The following is a 15,854-nucleotide window of genomic DNA, read 5'->3' on the forward strand; positions in this document are numbered from 1 at the left end:
GTGCTGATGTCACAGTCATTTACCAGTCAGGTCACTCTCATACTAATATTCAATGTTAGCTCCAGCCAGACTTACATGAACTTCACCAAAGGCTCACAAACAATAAACTACTTCTCAACCCCACCAAGACAAAAATGATGCTTTTGGAACTCCACAGAAAAGTTCACCAAGCATCTAACTCTTTAATTATCTTTGACCCACACAACCATTCCAAAGGGGCAGCCTCCACCTTCAAATACCTAGGACAATGAGCTGATCAGTCACTAAACTTCCATTTCCACATAGACAAAGTGAGAGCCAAAAATAAACTCCCTCCTCTTCTGGGCCACAAAAATATCCCCTCTTCTATCCCAAACAGACAGAGCAGCCACATGCAAATAATTTCTTCTTTCTCAACCTGAATACGGGCTCACACTTTTTGCTTCTGCCTCCAAGAAAAACATTGCCACACTCCAGACTATATCTAATAGCATCTGCCAATTCATTACAAACTTACCTCTCAGTGAGCATCACAGTATCACCCTAGAAAAAAAGCCAAATGGCTACCCATAAAACAAAGATTTAACCTATTTTAGGATCCCAACTCTACAAACTACTCCAGCTTCATATATTTACTTTCCTTGCAGCAAGACTTCACAAAAAAAAAAAAAAAAAAAGAAAGAAAACAACTTCTCATACAACCCAAGACAAGCTACACCAACTTTCATTACCCCTAGAACTAAACTCCACAGCACTCCAAATGCTGTATCTCTCTGGCACCTTAGCAAGCTCTTCCCATCAGCAGTAAGGAAATCAGCACTTATGCAAGTTCAGAATGCAACTCAAAAAGCATTTTTTCATCCAAGCCAAATACTCCTGCTTCAACACAGGACATGTCACCTAACCAACCTCCTGTCCAAGTCTCTTAAGTTTATATGTCTCTCAAGATTCACTGAAGATTGACCCACTTTAGAAACTAATGTATATATTGCACATTGCACTGTGCTTGATCCCTAGAATGTATATACACAGTTGCTTCTATAAAAATATGTTTATATGTATTTTCTTATATGTATTTTATTGTGTATATTTTCTTATTGCTAATCAGGGATTATGGGTATGTTCTTTTAAAAGTGTGTTTAGGGCTGATTGAAGTCAATTCTTATTGGTTCTTTTGAATTTGCTGGTTACATTTATAGGGGACTTTGAACATTATTAATTTGTTCTGAGTAAGCCTGGTATTCTGTTAGGTGAAAGCGCTTAACTGTGAAAGTATTTTATTGCACTTGGAAGTTTTGCTTCAACTTTTGGTTGTTTACTACTGCTAACTGTTTTGGGTATCTGTGCCGAGTCGAACGGGCTGCACAGTGGAATAAATATTTCTGCTTCTGAGCCGTAGTAGTTTTCAAAATTAAAAAAGTAATAGTTTTAACTTTGCAGACATTACTGTATTAACATTATCTGAACCAAATATTTCATCAGAGCTACTAAAATTGAGCTGGTAACTACTTACATTTAAAATACAAGTGCATTGAAGAAAGTAAGGAGAGGGTGCAAAACCCTCACATATGTGAAACTTTAGAATGATGTACTGCAATTTTGATAGCTGCATAAAGGAAACATTAGCTTCAACTCTCCAAATTCCTTACCATTCCTTATGACATCTCAGTCTTCCCTAACACACATACACACATGTAAGCTAAGTTGCTGGGCTGAATCACATAGTTGCAGGTGGGAGTCAGAATCTTAATGTTGATTACTTTTAACCAACTTTTTCTGGATCAAAAGGCAGCATTTCATTCAACAGAGACTTACATCTAAGCCATAGAAGTATGTCAGTCGCATAAGAAATTTATCAGCTGGTTTAACTTTTTCCACCAGAGAGATGTAAACTGGGAAAAATTGTATTACTCGCACATCCATTAAACTGGATGTCCATGACTTATTTCATTCAGTGTTCTCTACAACATGTTGTTCTCATGACAGATCAGTGTATATGCTGGAAATATTAATATTTGCTTCACCTGCTTTTGCCAGTTTCTTCTTTTTAGCTGAAAAATGAATACCATCTCTTTGCAGAAAGAAAGCACAATATTATTTTTATCCATTTAACAAAATACAGAAGAGAAAAATAGCTGAAATGGAATTTAAAACAATAATTCTTACAGAAGCTCATGGTTTCTTAAAATGAGGTTTACAGGTCATTTCTCGCTTATACTAATTCTTGGTCTTTGACAAGGTAAACATCTCCCACATTACCTTGAATGCAAATAAATGAACAAAGAAATTTGTGAATAAAAGTTAAAAAAATGTCCAGATAAAGAAAAAACACAACATGAAGAATTGAACTGGCTTGAATTTTCCCATTACCTAAATTACACTTAACTAACTCACTCACAAATTGTTATATAACCCAGATTATTGCCCATCACTTCAGACTTTGCTACAAACATACACCCCACCCCAGAATCTTAGGTCTTCTAACAAACAGCTGTTAAGCATATCAAAACCAAACAAACGAGCTAGACAAAGCGTTTATTCCTATACCATTGCCAAATTATGGAATGTTCTGCCTTCTTCTATTACTCATCTAGACTATAAAAGCATTCAAATCTGCACTAAAGTGTCACTACCTTAATAGTCATAGCTGTTCCTGTGATCACATGCCTAAGCCACCATAAACAAGATATTTCTTTACAAATTTCTCATAAGTCCTTTAAGAATGTCCTTCTATATCAGTTAATCTCTAACTTTACTTTATCTCAACAGTTTCTCCTATTTCTATCCATTTAAACTGCATAACCTAGCTTCTAAAAATGTTTACTTACGTAACATTCTAACTGAATGATTTTATGACAATCTCTTTGGATATGATTGCTTTTAATTCCTACTTTAATTTTGTACTTAGCATCTAACATTGTCTACACTATTGGAATATTACTGTTGTATAGATATTTTGTAACTGTATTTGGAGATTTTTCTTCCCGGGCCTCCACTGAAAATGGGTCTCTGACCCAGTGTACTTTCCTGGCCAACAAATGTCAAAGAATAAATTAATAACAAGAAGAATAAAATGAAAACCCTCTGTGTAGTTAATTTCCATGTACTTAGTTCATTTTACATGAGTAATGGTTAATTCTTCGACAGCCAATTGTGTGAAACAGCATTTTCTTCTAAGTCACTGAAAATGCCAATTTCGCTGAATGAGTCACTCACTCTAAAAGGAACCCCAGACTTTATTATAACTGTAGTAGGATGCAGAGATCACAGCCCTCTATATGACAGCAAGTGAGGAGGACTTGGCCCCCCATTAAAAAAATGAATCAATTGAATGTAGTTCTGATGACATGGATATTACTCAGGCATCCATTAAATTATTTGTTTTCACACAGTTGACATGGTTCCGTTTTCAGCAGTCAACCTACCATTGCACATGCACACATTAAAAATAAGTGCACAGAAATTCTCATTGAATACATTCACTGTCTGTAATTCTATCACTCCCTTCACTTAATTATTAAATAGTGTTCAACAAATACCTGCTTTCACATTTGCTTATGCTTCCCTTGTATCAGGCTAAACCCTGTTCTATGCATCTGCATTTAATGCCTTTAAAGTCAGGATCTTCCATTTTTTCTAAAACATGCAAGTAGCCAAACTCAAGGACCACCCTTCCACCAAGCACATCACTGCTACTGTTAATTTTGTATATAGTCAAATGAAACAGCTTTTTTTAACATAAGTTTGCTTCCTCTGCTTTCATTAGCTCCAAGTAGACTGCATGGAACAATCACATTAGAAGGGCTACAATGTGCACAGTGATCTTAGAACTGCTAAGAAATTCATATTTAATAGTATGTGAATTTTATTTGAACATTCATAACTTTGTATGATCTAGCTCATCTAAAACGAAGCTACATTTATTGGCTGTCACACAGATTTATTTATCACAATGAGTGACTTGAAAACCTCGCCTCCTTCTCAAAGGTGGGATGATGTAAGTACTCTACATACTAAAGAGTGGGTTGCATGCATTTCTGCTACAATAAGACTAAGAAACAGGTATTGTGACATGTCAGAATGTATTCTCTCTTGATGCAATTAAACAGAACAAATACTTCACTCTGCTAACTGTAGATTAATTTATGTGAGTTACAGCAACACTGGCATTGTTCATGTAAAATAATGTGTAAGGAGATGAAACCCTCCATAATGAGTTAGAAGGGGTAGAGACCCCCATGCAGATCTCAGAGTTTGCAATTGTAATGTTTTATCCAAAAAATAACTCCTGATTTTTAGTCTTTTACCAGTCTAATTATAAGAATGTTGCCTGCATCAGAGCATGTATTATTCGTAAGAGCTGCATGAGATAATCTGCCTAATTATTGCTATTCTGCTTACATAACTGCATATCTTATGCACACAAGATGAATGGGGTATAACATTATCAAAATGAAACAAAGCAACTATATGGAAGACATTAGCAGTTTTACATGGCACTTCCATCTGGGCATGTGCAATAGAAATGTGGCTTATGTTTTACAAATGTTCTATTTTGTTTTATTTTAGAATAATTACCAAAGGTGAGAATCAAACCCTGTATTATGCATGTGTCAGGCAAACACCCCAACCACCATCCAAACCCTAACCTCTTTAGACGTTTTAAGTAAATGTAAATAAATAAATATTAATCTAAAGAATGGAAATAATACATTTAGCTGTGACCAAAGTAAAATTACTAATCTAGGAATAGTTTACTGGACAACTTGGTGAAATGGAACAGCAGCTCATTTTTGTATATATTAAGGTGTTATATCAAAAGGCACAACTTCCAAAGTTACCCCGTTTTATGATGGGTGTCAAACTAATTTCATGCCAGAAATATATGCGAGTTAAGGGCTTCTAAACAGCAACTATGTTTATTATACATTTTCTGTGTTAAGTAAATTTCAGTAAATTGTCACGGTAAAAAAGTTCAAAGCTTTTACACAACACCCAGAGAATGCTAATGACATAGCACAACCAAAGAACACATTTCAATCCTCCAGTAGTACTAATGAGTTGAAATACAAGCTGTAACACTCCTAAAGAAGGTAAAATCTCTATTAGCTCAGATTTCACTAAGTATATTGAAGAAAAATACTTAAAAACTGTTTTCAATGGACTCAATAATCTGTCATAATGAAACTTGCTAGGGTTACCAATACTGACATTACTTAAGATTTCCAGGTATGATAGCTCCAAAAGCAAACTTTTTTTTTAACTGGACAGTATGTTGCTTCAAGCATCATAATGATTCAAATCATTCAAATGGGTGGTCATTTCACTACTTTCCAGTCAGTTTTAGCATACTGTGCACCATAGCACCAATACTGTCAAAGGTGTGATATAACTTAATATTGCTCATAAATGCTGGAGTTGTGACAACCATTTTCTTCTTGTCTAAATTAACTTCATTAATATCTTTAGTGCAATATTTTCTCCGAAAAGATTTGATGGCTTGCATTGTTCCTGCATAAGGCCATTTTCCACCTTCTTCCTCTTCATGACCCACTCTGACCTCTAATCCGGAATCACTCTTGCAGTTAGCACTGGTGCAATGCAGTACAAACCAATAGCCTTGCTTGCTTTATGAAAATCCTTTATTACCTCTCATCATCTATGTTTAGTTTGCAATTTATAACATCCACTGCAAAAGTAGACAGATTTTTGGCAGCCCCAAATCCACCAGGGAAGATGGCAGCATCACAATGCTGACAGCTATGTTCATGCCAACCAGTAACATTGCAATGAGCATTTCTTGCACATTCTACAAAAACATTCAAAGAATTAGTCTGAACTGGCTGTACTGTACTGCAATCAACAACAGGCATCTGTGAAACGTTTGGTACATAGATTTGGGCATCTACTCTTTCTGAACCTAAATCACAGAGACTTTGTGGATCTCTGTACCATCATACATACCACAGCCTGAAAGAACTACAGCTACTTTACATCCCCTAAAAGCTGTATAACTATGAAATAAACTGAAGCTAACAGGCTGAGATCTCTGTACTACTGAGAATAAACTCCCCATACAAAACCTTCAAATCAACCAGAACGTAAAACTGGAAACTGGTAAAAGTAAAGAAAATAAAAATTAAAATTTACAAAACAGAAATCCAGAGTCTTAAAACTTTTAAAAGGTACCCAGAAAAAACAGCATAAGAAAGTTATCAAAAGCATGCTGTCATTGCTAGCATACATAGACAGAAGAATTGCTGAAAAGGACAAGAAAACATACCAACATTCCTGTGTAACAATGACACAGTCCTAACCTTACATGGAAATCCCAAGATTCTTTAGAGCCACCTAATCCTAGGCCCAGCATTCCACTCACTGTGCTATGCTCCTATCCTGTAGCTGCAGCTGTGATGTAATGTAAGACACGAAAGACAAGATGGGAGACAGGGAGAGTAGAGGCTCTAGTGACTCAGTCACTCTTACTCTTTCAATGTTCCTTAGTGTATACATTTTGTACAGGAGGGCTAACAGCAGTGCAAGTCTCCACTCCTCTTGCATAAGCCTTCCACAACTACAGGTAATCATGTAGGAACATCTTTCATACAGAACGGTAAATATTTAAATGCAAGAATGTCTTGCATGCTGTGCTCAAGCAAGACTAGTTGGACAGGGTCAGGCATATGAATTTTCTTAATGGCTTCTGTTTTAACACAAGAATGCCTCCTGAGTTTATTGACACCAAAAGTGCTTTCAGTAGAAGGAACAGAAATCTAGGAAAAAATAATTCAGGTTGCCATGGAGACAGTGCAGATATTTGTGTGCATCTAAAACTGATTCCTTAAATAAAACTGATTAGCTTTATAGCAAATAATTTAAATTTAAGTTACAGTCTAAGATGACAAAAACTAGGCATTAATGCATTTTTAATCTCTAGTAGTGACCTTTGTTGACACACTATGCACTGAGGATAATAATCGGACACATTATGCATTGAGGATAATAATCTAAACTGGAACAACATCATTCATTATACCTTTTTAAGTTTCACTTCCTTACAGATATCTCCTGAATGTCAGTTTTTTGGCAACACATCTTAGATACTTTTAACTGTCAAGCGTAAGGAGTATGGCAGTTGTATTATGTATACAGGAAGCAAATTGCTATCTATCTCTGGTGTGCAGATGTATGTGCGTGTGTGTGTGTGTGTGTGTGTGTGTGTGTGTGTGTGTGTGTGTGTCTGTGCAGGTATTTGCCCTAATGGCAAAGCCTAGATAAAGGCTGAGATAAAGACCTGTATCTGGTACACTATTTAGACATGTTTTTGTTAATTTATGCTCCTGGTGTGTTGTTAGAAATCTAAAGCTTAAATATACTTTAGTGCATCATTACAGGTTTATCTATATCCTTGTCACATCATCAAAGCTACTAAATCTCCTTAAAACCATTTTATTTGCACTACACACTAAAATAAACATTTATAGATTGAACATGAAAAGACAGACACATGCAATACACTATTGACCACCTAAACAACCCCTCAAGTCCAAATCTACACATCTCACAGAGTACAAACTGCAGCCACTGCAATACCGCAGTGAGGTAGTCAGCTGTAATTCCACCATCACATCCACCAAAAGAATGAGGTCAGTGTAGGAGGTAACTCACACCATGTTAGCCAATGTTACAGTGGTCATAAGTGCCTAATAATGTGTAATTTACTGTATTTTATTCTTCCTTTGTTGACAAGGTTAGTCCCACTAGCTAGTGGCCTCTTTTCAGGGGGAGACCCGAGATGGTATTTATCAAACTAGGGGAAATTTGACCTGGGCATTGCAGAACTTCCAATATTCTTTTTGATAGGTGCCATAGGATATTTTAACATCCACCTGAGCTACCACCAGCTCAAGCAGATAATGTATCATCCAAAGGACACCATACTCAGAAGTGCTGTAACCCCCCCCCCCCCCATGTTGGACTGCAGTGTCAGTAATCCAGTCACCTGGAAAATGTTAATAAATGCCACTTAAAAGAAAAGCACAGGCTTGCCTGGCTGTTTGCTATAGAAAGCAATAAACACACTACACACAAACAGGAAATACAGCATGAGCTACTTAAAAAAGAGGCCACACTCTTTCTGTGCAAAATGACTTCCATTAGTGTCATGTTGGTAGTTACTTGTGTGCTCTTTAATTTTCAAAATACAAAACCTGGGACACCTTTGTTCTGTTTATATCACCCTAAAGATAAAATATGTTAGTGTAAACAAGGCTTTTTCAATTTTAGGTCTTCTGTGGTAGAATTTCCCTTGCTATTTAAATTACTAAATGCACCCTTCCCTTAGTTTCAACAAATTCTGCCAGAAAACCTGTAAAGAGTTTCTTGAAGAACAGGAAACTAGACTGTAGGCCTATAATGTTTCTTGCGCTCTACTAATCTTCAAATTGTAACGTGCTGAAATTATATTTTCACATAATTAATAAATTCACCTGTATTTAGTCTAATACATGTTACATTGGCTATGTTATTTATGTGTGCATCATATACACTTTGCATTGCATAAATTATTATCTTTATCTCTACTGTTTTTTATTGTCATTTTGAATTAGAAGTTATTTACCTACCATAACGTTCCATGTTAGTTGTCTTCTCTCGCCTTCTTTCTTGCTGGATGGGTTCGGAGCCGATCCTCGGCTCCGACTCGGCACTTGCTAAGCTTGAGAACTCCTTTTACCAGCTCGAGGCAACCCTATATCCCATGATGCAAGGCGAGACTACCTCAGATCTCGTTTGATAGCCAAATACCCTGCTAAATAATACTATTCCCAAAGGAAGAGCAAAGACTAGCCTAGAAGAACTAGGCAAAAAAGTTCCCAAGATAGACTCTTTCTACTGAAAACTCAACCTGAGAAAGAGAAGCCGTTCAAGATCTGTCCAGGCCAGGGGGAAGGAGGGAGGGACACAAGAAGGAAGGCGAGAGAAGACAACTAACATGGAACATTATGGTAGGTACATAACTTCTAAATGTTAAGTTGTCAATCTCGCCTTCATTCTTGCTGGATGGGACCACGTCCCTAGCACCTGTATCCCGGGTGGCTCAATGGAACAGACTCTTGAGTACTGTGGAACCAAAACTGGCTCTGTCCCTGGAGGCCAAATCTAATTTATAATGAGTGACAAAGGTATGAGGAGTGGCCCAAGTAGCTGCTGCACAAATGGTATCAATAGGTGGTCTATCCTGAAAGGCTGTAGAAGTGGATAGGCTCCTGGTTGAATGTGCTTTCGGTTTTGAGGGTAGTTGCTTGCCTCTGATCGAGTACACATAAGAAATGGAGGAAGACAACCATCTGGATAAGGTCACTTTCGACACTGGGAAACCTTTCCTGTTTTCTGCATAGGAAACAAATAATTGATCCGATTTCCTGAATTGTTTAGTCCTATGCAAATAATATCTGAGCTGACGATGGACATCCAAAAAATGAAGTTTTTGTTCAGCTCTGTCAGAATAATTAGGGAAAAAAACTGGTAGATCGATGGATTGATTAATGTTAGTCTGAGAAACAACATTGGGCAGAAAGGATGGATTTGTTCTGAAGGATACCCTGTCCTTGTGAAAAACTAAGTATGGGGAAAGAGTGTAGAGAGCTTGAAGTTCAGATACCCTCCTTGCTGAAGTGACAGTCAGTAAGAATATTGTTTTCCAGGTCAGCAACTTTAAGGAGCATGAAGCAGACGGTTCGAAGGGGGGTAAAATCAAGGATGCTAACATTAAATTCAGATCCCATTGTGGAGGAGGATGTTTTATTGGAGGCTTTAGGAGAAAAACTCCTCTCAGAAAAGCTTTGCATAGTCTATGTGACATAATGTTATGATCTTGCAAGCCAACATGATATTTAGAAATTGCCGCCAGTTGAACTTTAACTGTTGATGAATAAGATCCTGACTGAAAAACTTCAGCCAGAAAATCTAAAATTGAATGCACAGGTGCCGTAAAAGGATCAATGTGCCTGGAGTTCGCCCATAGGGAAAAACATCGCCACTTGCTAGCATAAACCGTTCTGGTGGACGACTTCAAGGAAGCTATTAAGATATCTCTGACCGGATCAGAGATCATAGGAAGCCTGGCTAGGGAAGGAAGTGGAGCAACCAAGCAGTGAGGTTGAGAGAACGAATGGCCCGGTGCAGCTGACCCGTTTGGTGGATCAGAAGATCCGGAACTGGGTCCAGATGCCAAGGCTGCACCAGGAGGTGACGATGTAGGGTCGGAAACCAAATTTGTCGAGGCCAATAAGGGGCAATGAGAATCAACTTGGCTCTCAAAACGGTAGCTTTCTGAATGACCTGTGGAATTAAGGGGAAAGGGGGAAATGCGTACAGAAGTCCCCGGGGCCAATCCTGGGTTAGAGAGTCTCTCAGAGGTTGGCCTGGTAGGGGAAAGAGGGTGAAGAAGTCCGGGCATTTGCTGTTTTGGGGTGTAGCAAAAAGGTCGCAACAAGGGGTGCCCCATTTCAGAAATATCTCGTCCACTACCGATTGATTGAGAGACCACTCGTGAGGCATGAGAATGGCTCTGCTCAGTCTGTCCGCTAAGAGGTTGGACCTGCCGGGGATGTGCGCTGCTATCAGAAACCGATGAGAGGAGATTGCCCATTGCCAAAGTCTGAGAGCTTCTCGACACAAAGGATAGGACCTGGTCCCGCCCTGTTTGTTGATGTACCAGACTACAGACATGTTGTCCGTTTGAACTGCAATAGTCCCCGAGGGAAGAAAGTCGTTGAGGGCTTGCAACGTTAAAAGCACCGCTCTCATCTCCAGGACATTTATGTGCAGATGGTATTCTGTGGGTTGCCAAGTCCCGTGGACCATCCTGCCCTGATAATGCCCCCCCCACCTGATCAGAGAGGCATCCGTAGTGACTGTGGCAACCGGAGGAGGGGGAACAAATGGTCGGCCCTGATGAAGCAGAGGGGAAGATATCCACCAGGTTAGATGAGTCCTGCACGATTGTGTAACCAAGATTTCGTGCCTCATGGGTAGGTTCTGGAACGACCACTGAGTAAATAACATCCACTGCAGAAGACGCATGTGGAAGCGAGCTAATGGAAGAAGTACAATGGCCTCAGCCATAAGACCTAGAACCTTGAGAACCAATCTGGCTTTGACTTTGTTGCTCAGTAAAATAATCTGAACTTATTTTTGGATGTCCAGAACTCTCTGATTTGTTAGTCTGGCTAACATACTGACGGTGTTTAGTTCTGCGCCTATAAAGGTGATAGATTGGCAAGGCAGCAGAGAAGATTTTTCGAAATTCACAGATATTCCCAACTTTTTGCAAAGCTGCAGAGTGTAGTCTCTGCTCTGAAGAAGCTGATGCTTGGTGGTGGCGGAGAGGAGCCAGTCGTCCAAATAAGGAAACACATGGAATCCTTGACGTCTCAGATGAGCCGCAACCACTGCCATGCATTTGGTAAACACTCGGGCTGAAGTGAGGCCAAAGGGCAGGGCTCTGAATTGATAATGACTGGTCCCTAGCCGAAAGCGAAGAAACCTCCTGGAGCGCCTGTGTATCTTTATGTGATAGTACGCGTCCTGAAGGTCTATCAAGCACATCCAGTTGTCCTTGCCCAAAAAGGGCAGAATGGACTGAAGCGTGACCATCCGGAATTTTGCCTTCTTGACAAATCTGTTTAGATTGCTCAGGTCTAAAATTGGTCTCCAATCTCCCGTCCTTTTGGGGACCAAAAAGAATCTTGAGTAGACGCCGGATCCTACTTGGTCTGCTGGAACAGTCTGGATGGCTCTTTTTTCCTAGGAGCTTTGAAACCTCCTGTTTTGCCAAATCCCTTTGACCAGGTGAGATGTCTGGAAGGGATTGGTGAGGTACGGGATACCTTTCGAAGGGGATTTTGTAAACCTCGGATATGATCGACTGTACCCACATGTCTTGTGAGAGGGAACGCCAGGCTACTGGGTACAGCGATATCCTTCCCCCGACTGCCTCCAAGGGTGGACAGTCGGGCAACACCTCAGGGATGCTGAAAGGGTTTGTCAGGAAGAGGCTCCCTGCTACCCTGATTCTGGGGACCCCCCCTGCCTCTAGGGCGGCGTCTATTATTGTTACCCCCTCTGCCTCTGGGGGTAAACTGACCACGTGTGTCCGGCGCAACTCCTTGGGCTTTATGGAACCACATCTTTCCTCCTTTCTGACCCTTGGGATAGGGTCTAGAAGGAGTGGAAAAATGGACTCCTACGGCAGAAAGTGTTTTGCCGTCTTGCTCACACCTGGTCAAGGTTTCCTTCACCTGAGGTCCGAACAAAGCCGAACCGTCAAAGGGGGTATTAGTGAAGGACGCCTTAAAGGGGTCCGCGAAATTACAAAGCCGCATCCAGGCCTGACGTCGAAGAGCCCCTCCTGTGCCTGCGGCTCTACTTGCTCCATCGGCCGCATAGGATATGAGCCGCATGGAGGAGTTGGTCAAAGAATTTAGGATTGCTAGCTGTGAGGCAATCTTGTCTTGAACCCCAGCAGCTGAAGGATCCTGAACCACTTCACCTAGTTCCTTGAGAATATCTCTCTGAAGTCTGGTGAAATGACAAAGGTAGTTCAGCGAACGCATAGCAAAGGTCGCTGAAGAAAACATCCACTTGCCATACCTATCCATGGTCCTAGAGTCTTTGTTAGGAGGATGGACAGGCACAGAAGGATCCGCAAGTTCCTTCTTGGTGGCCACCACCACCATAGCATCCACAGAGATGCTCTTAGAAAGAAACTGCTTGTCTGAAGGGGCCGTAATAAATTTGGATGGCCTCCTGGGGACAGGTTCAACAGAATCCGGGGCTGCCCACGCCTTCTGAGCCACTACCTGCATGAGTGGGTCGAAAGGTGGAGACACCCAGGAGGTGGAGGGTCGGGATCCAAAAGCCTCCAGGTATACTGACTCATCCTCGGAGGGGTCAATGGAAGGCCAGTTCCCCCTCTGTTTGAGGAGTTCCAGGATGTCTGAAAAGGAGACATCCTCAGAGGGGGACCGAGGAGAACCCTCCGACTCATCTAAGTCGGTATCTGATGTTGTAGACTCAGGGGAGTCTGTGTGTTCCCTCTTACACGTCCTCTTTCGCGGGGGTTCCCCTGCAGGATCAGGAGAAACCTCGGAAGAGGAAGTTATTCCCAATGGGGAAACCTGGGGCGATGGATCCCTGGGCCTGGGAGCAAGAGGCTGGCAAGAGACATCAACAGGCACCAAAGAGGGAGGAGCTAAAGGAATGGACCGTTGACCTGGCTCAGGGGCCAGGACACTCCTCATCACCTCAAAGGCTCCCCTCCCAGGGAGACCGGAATACTCCCGTTCTGAAGAAAGAGGAATTCCCGGCTCCACTGAGACAGAAGGCTCCGAGGCCGATGTCGGTGCCGAGCTTACCAAAGCCGAAGCCCCGAGAGGGAGAGCGGGGTCGGACAAGGGTCTGATGCCACTAGCCCCCTCGGAGCCGACAAGGGAAACTCGACGACCGGATCCCTCCAAGGAAGGTCTCATGGAGGAGATCGGAGCCGAAGACGACGGAGCCGAAAGGGGGTGTATCGGCTCCGGCGCCGACACGGTCACTGTCCCGAGAAGCTCCGGCTCCAAACTCTGGTGGAGAGTCGGAGGAGGAATTTCAAGGGGAAGAGCAATAGCCGAAGTCTGCTGAGACGGGCTATGGAGCATTTGGGCTAGTGCCTGTGACTTCAACAGCCTGCTTACCACCCTCTCTAAAATGTGGTCAGACAGCCTGGAAGATCTCGAAGATCGGCACCAATGACTCCGTTCCAATAAAAGAGGAGACCTCGAAGCCGAGTGAATCGACTCCAAAGAAGGGGACCGAGATCTCTTCTTGGACAAAGCCATCGGAGCCGACGTCCTCTGGGTTCCAGATGGAGCTGAAGACTTCTCGGCTCCGATACTGGATAACACGTCGGCACCAGTCGGTGCCGACAAGGCAACTGTAGACTGTGTGTCGGAGCCGGTAGGAACCGACACTACCACATCAGAGGAAGAGAGTTCGTCTCCAGCCTGAACCTTAGGTGGCTTGGAAGGTTTACCCGATCCAGTCTTTGTGGGTGAACCTTCTGGCTTTAATAAGCCATGGAGGATCAACTTGTTCCTCCTCTCCTGCAAGACTCTCTGGCTAAAAGAATGACATATAGCACAGGAGTCCTGCAGGTGTAAAGGCCCCAGGCAGTAAACACAAGAAGTGTGACCGTCTGTCAGAGACATCTTCTGACAGCACGAGTCACACTTCTTGAAGCCTTAGACCTTTCCTTCCCTAGACATAGTCTAAGAAACACACATAAAACACACACACTGAACAAGTCACACAATTAATCCCAAAACACACGCACACTAACAGGGATTAAAGAACAGGGAGGCTAGGCCTAACTGAAAAACTTTAACTTTTAAAATTTAACCAAAAGGGAATATAGGGTGGGCACTAGTATAGGATAAACACTATCTGAATGCTAACAAAATATAAGAAGAAAAGGGAGGGAAACCCTTGACTAAACTGTTTGAATTATAAAACTCACCTGAGCTGGCAAAAAAGGAGACATCTTCGCGAAGCGGCAAACGAGATCTGAGGTAGTCTCACCTTGCATCATGGGATATAGGGTTGCCTCCAGCTGGTAAAAGGAGTTCTCAAGCTTAGCAAGTGCCGAGTCAGAGCCGAGGATCGGCTCCGAACCCATCCAGCAAGAATGAAGGCGAGATTGACAACTTAACATTTGTATTTAATTTCTTATGTAACAAGGCTATGATTGAAGAAGGTCCTATTAGCCCATTTTACCTACTTGTAAATAGCATAGTAAAATAAATGTTCATTTATTTATTAATTAAGAGACTGGAAACTTGGTATTCTTAAGCAAGATAAAACACCACCCTCGCAATAAGTAATTTCTACACTGTGGTTTACATTGCATATACCTGGCTTCCCTCATTGCTGCCCAAAATCTGATACTAGATTTGGTGAGAAATAATTTGTAGAATTGCATTTGTTGGTCTTGTAATACTCATCAGACAATACAGCTCTGCAATTCTAAGCTCCGCCTGCATGAATATTATGGTTTCAAAACTATGCACACATGAAGGAATGAGAGCCTTTGATTACCTGGGGATTTGCAATATGTCTCTCAGGGAAAGCATGAAACCTTTCCCCAGTGAGATAATTTATAAGAAAGATTTTCCATTATTAAGAAACATTTTTTATTTAAACTATGACCACTGTCTGATTTTATGATGGGTTTATATGTATAATGAGAAAATTATAATCATAAATACAGCATTTTATCATTTTTAATCACTTGGGTCAATTGTTATATTGTACGACCTATCTCAATGTTTTTTTCCAGGCTAAAGGTAGAAGTCATATACAAAATTTTGATTCCAGTCTACACACTATGATGCAGCACAATGGAGGAATTTGTGAACATCTGAAATATCTCACAGTGCAGGCAGTGCTATGCAACCTACACTTGAAGTCGACTTCATTGCACAGAGGTGCCTGCCACAGTGCAGTACATAAATTAGAATGTATTACTGTGGAATGAGTAGTGGTTGTGTTTTGACCAGGCAGACTGAATGGGACACTTTGTGGTGACATCATTGCATACTGGTGCGTAAGCACCACAACCTTTATATGCAGTGTACATGAATACTCATATTAAGAGTCCTCTCCTCATTTGTTGGCAGCAGTAGTCATTGCCTAGGGTTCCACTTCCCACCTTCTCAAATGTCAAAGGTAATCTTCATTTTTAAGTTACGGTCACCCCCACTTCCCTCAATGTTTATGGATACACTTGTTCTTTATAGGCATTCTCTCTCCCATCTTCCATACTATTGTACTGA

The 15,854-nt window shown here is 41.2% G+C and overlaps 1 pseudogene; it reads right to left on the reverse strand.

The window, feature by feature from the left end:
• Positions 1–5,305: 5,305 nt before the first annotated feature.
• Positions 5,306–6,055, reverse strand: LOC122810596 (annotated as a pseudogene).
• Positions 6,056–15,854: the final 9,799 nt, after the last annotated feature.

Source organism: Protopterus annectens, chromosome 9.part0 (genome assembly GCF_019279795.1).
Source record: "Protopterus annectens isolate FY-2018-M chromosome 9.part0, PAN1.0, whole genome shotgun sequence".
In the NCBI taxonomy this organism is placed as follows: Eukaryota; Metazoa; Chordata; order Ceratodontiformes; family Protopteridae; genus Protopterus; species Protopterus annectens.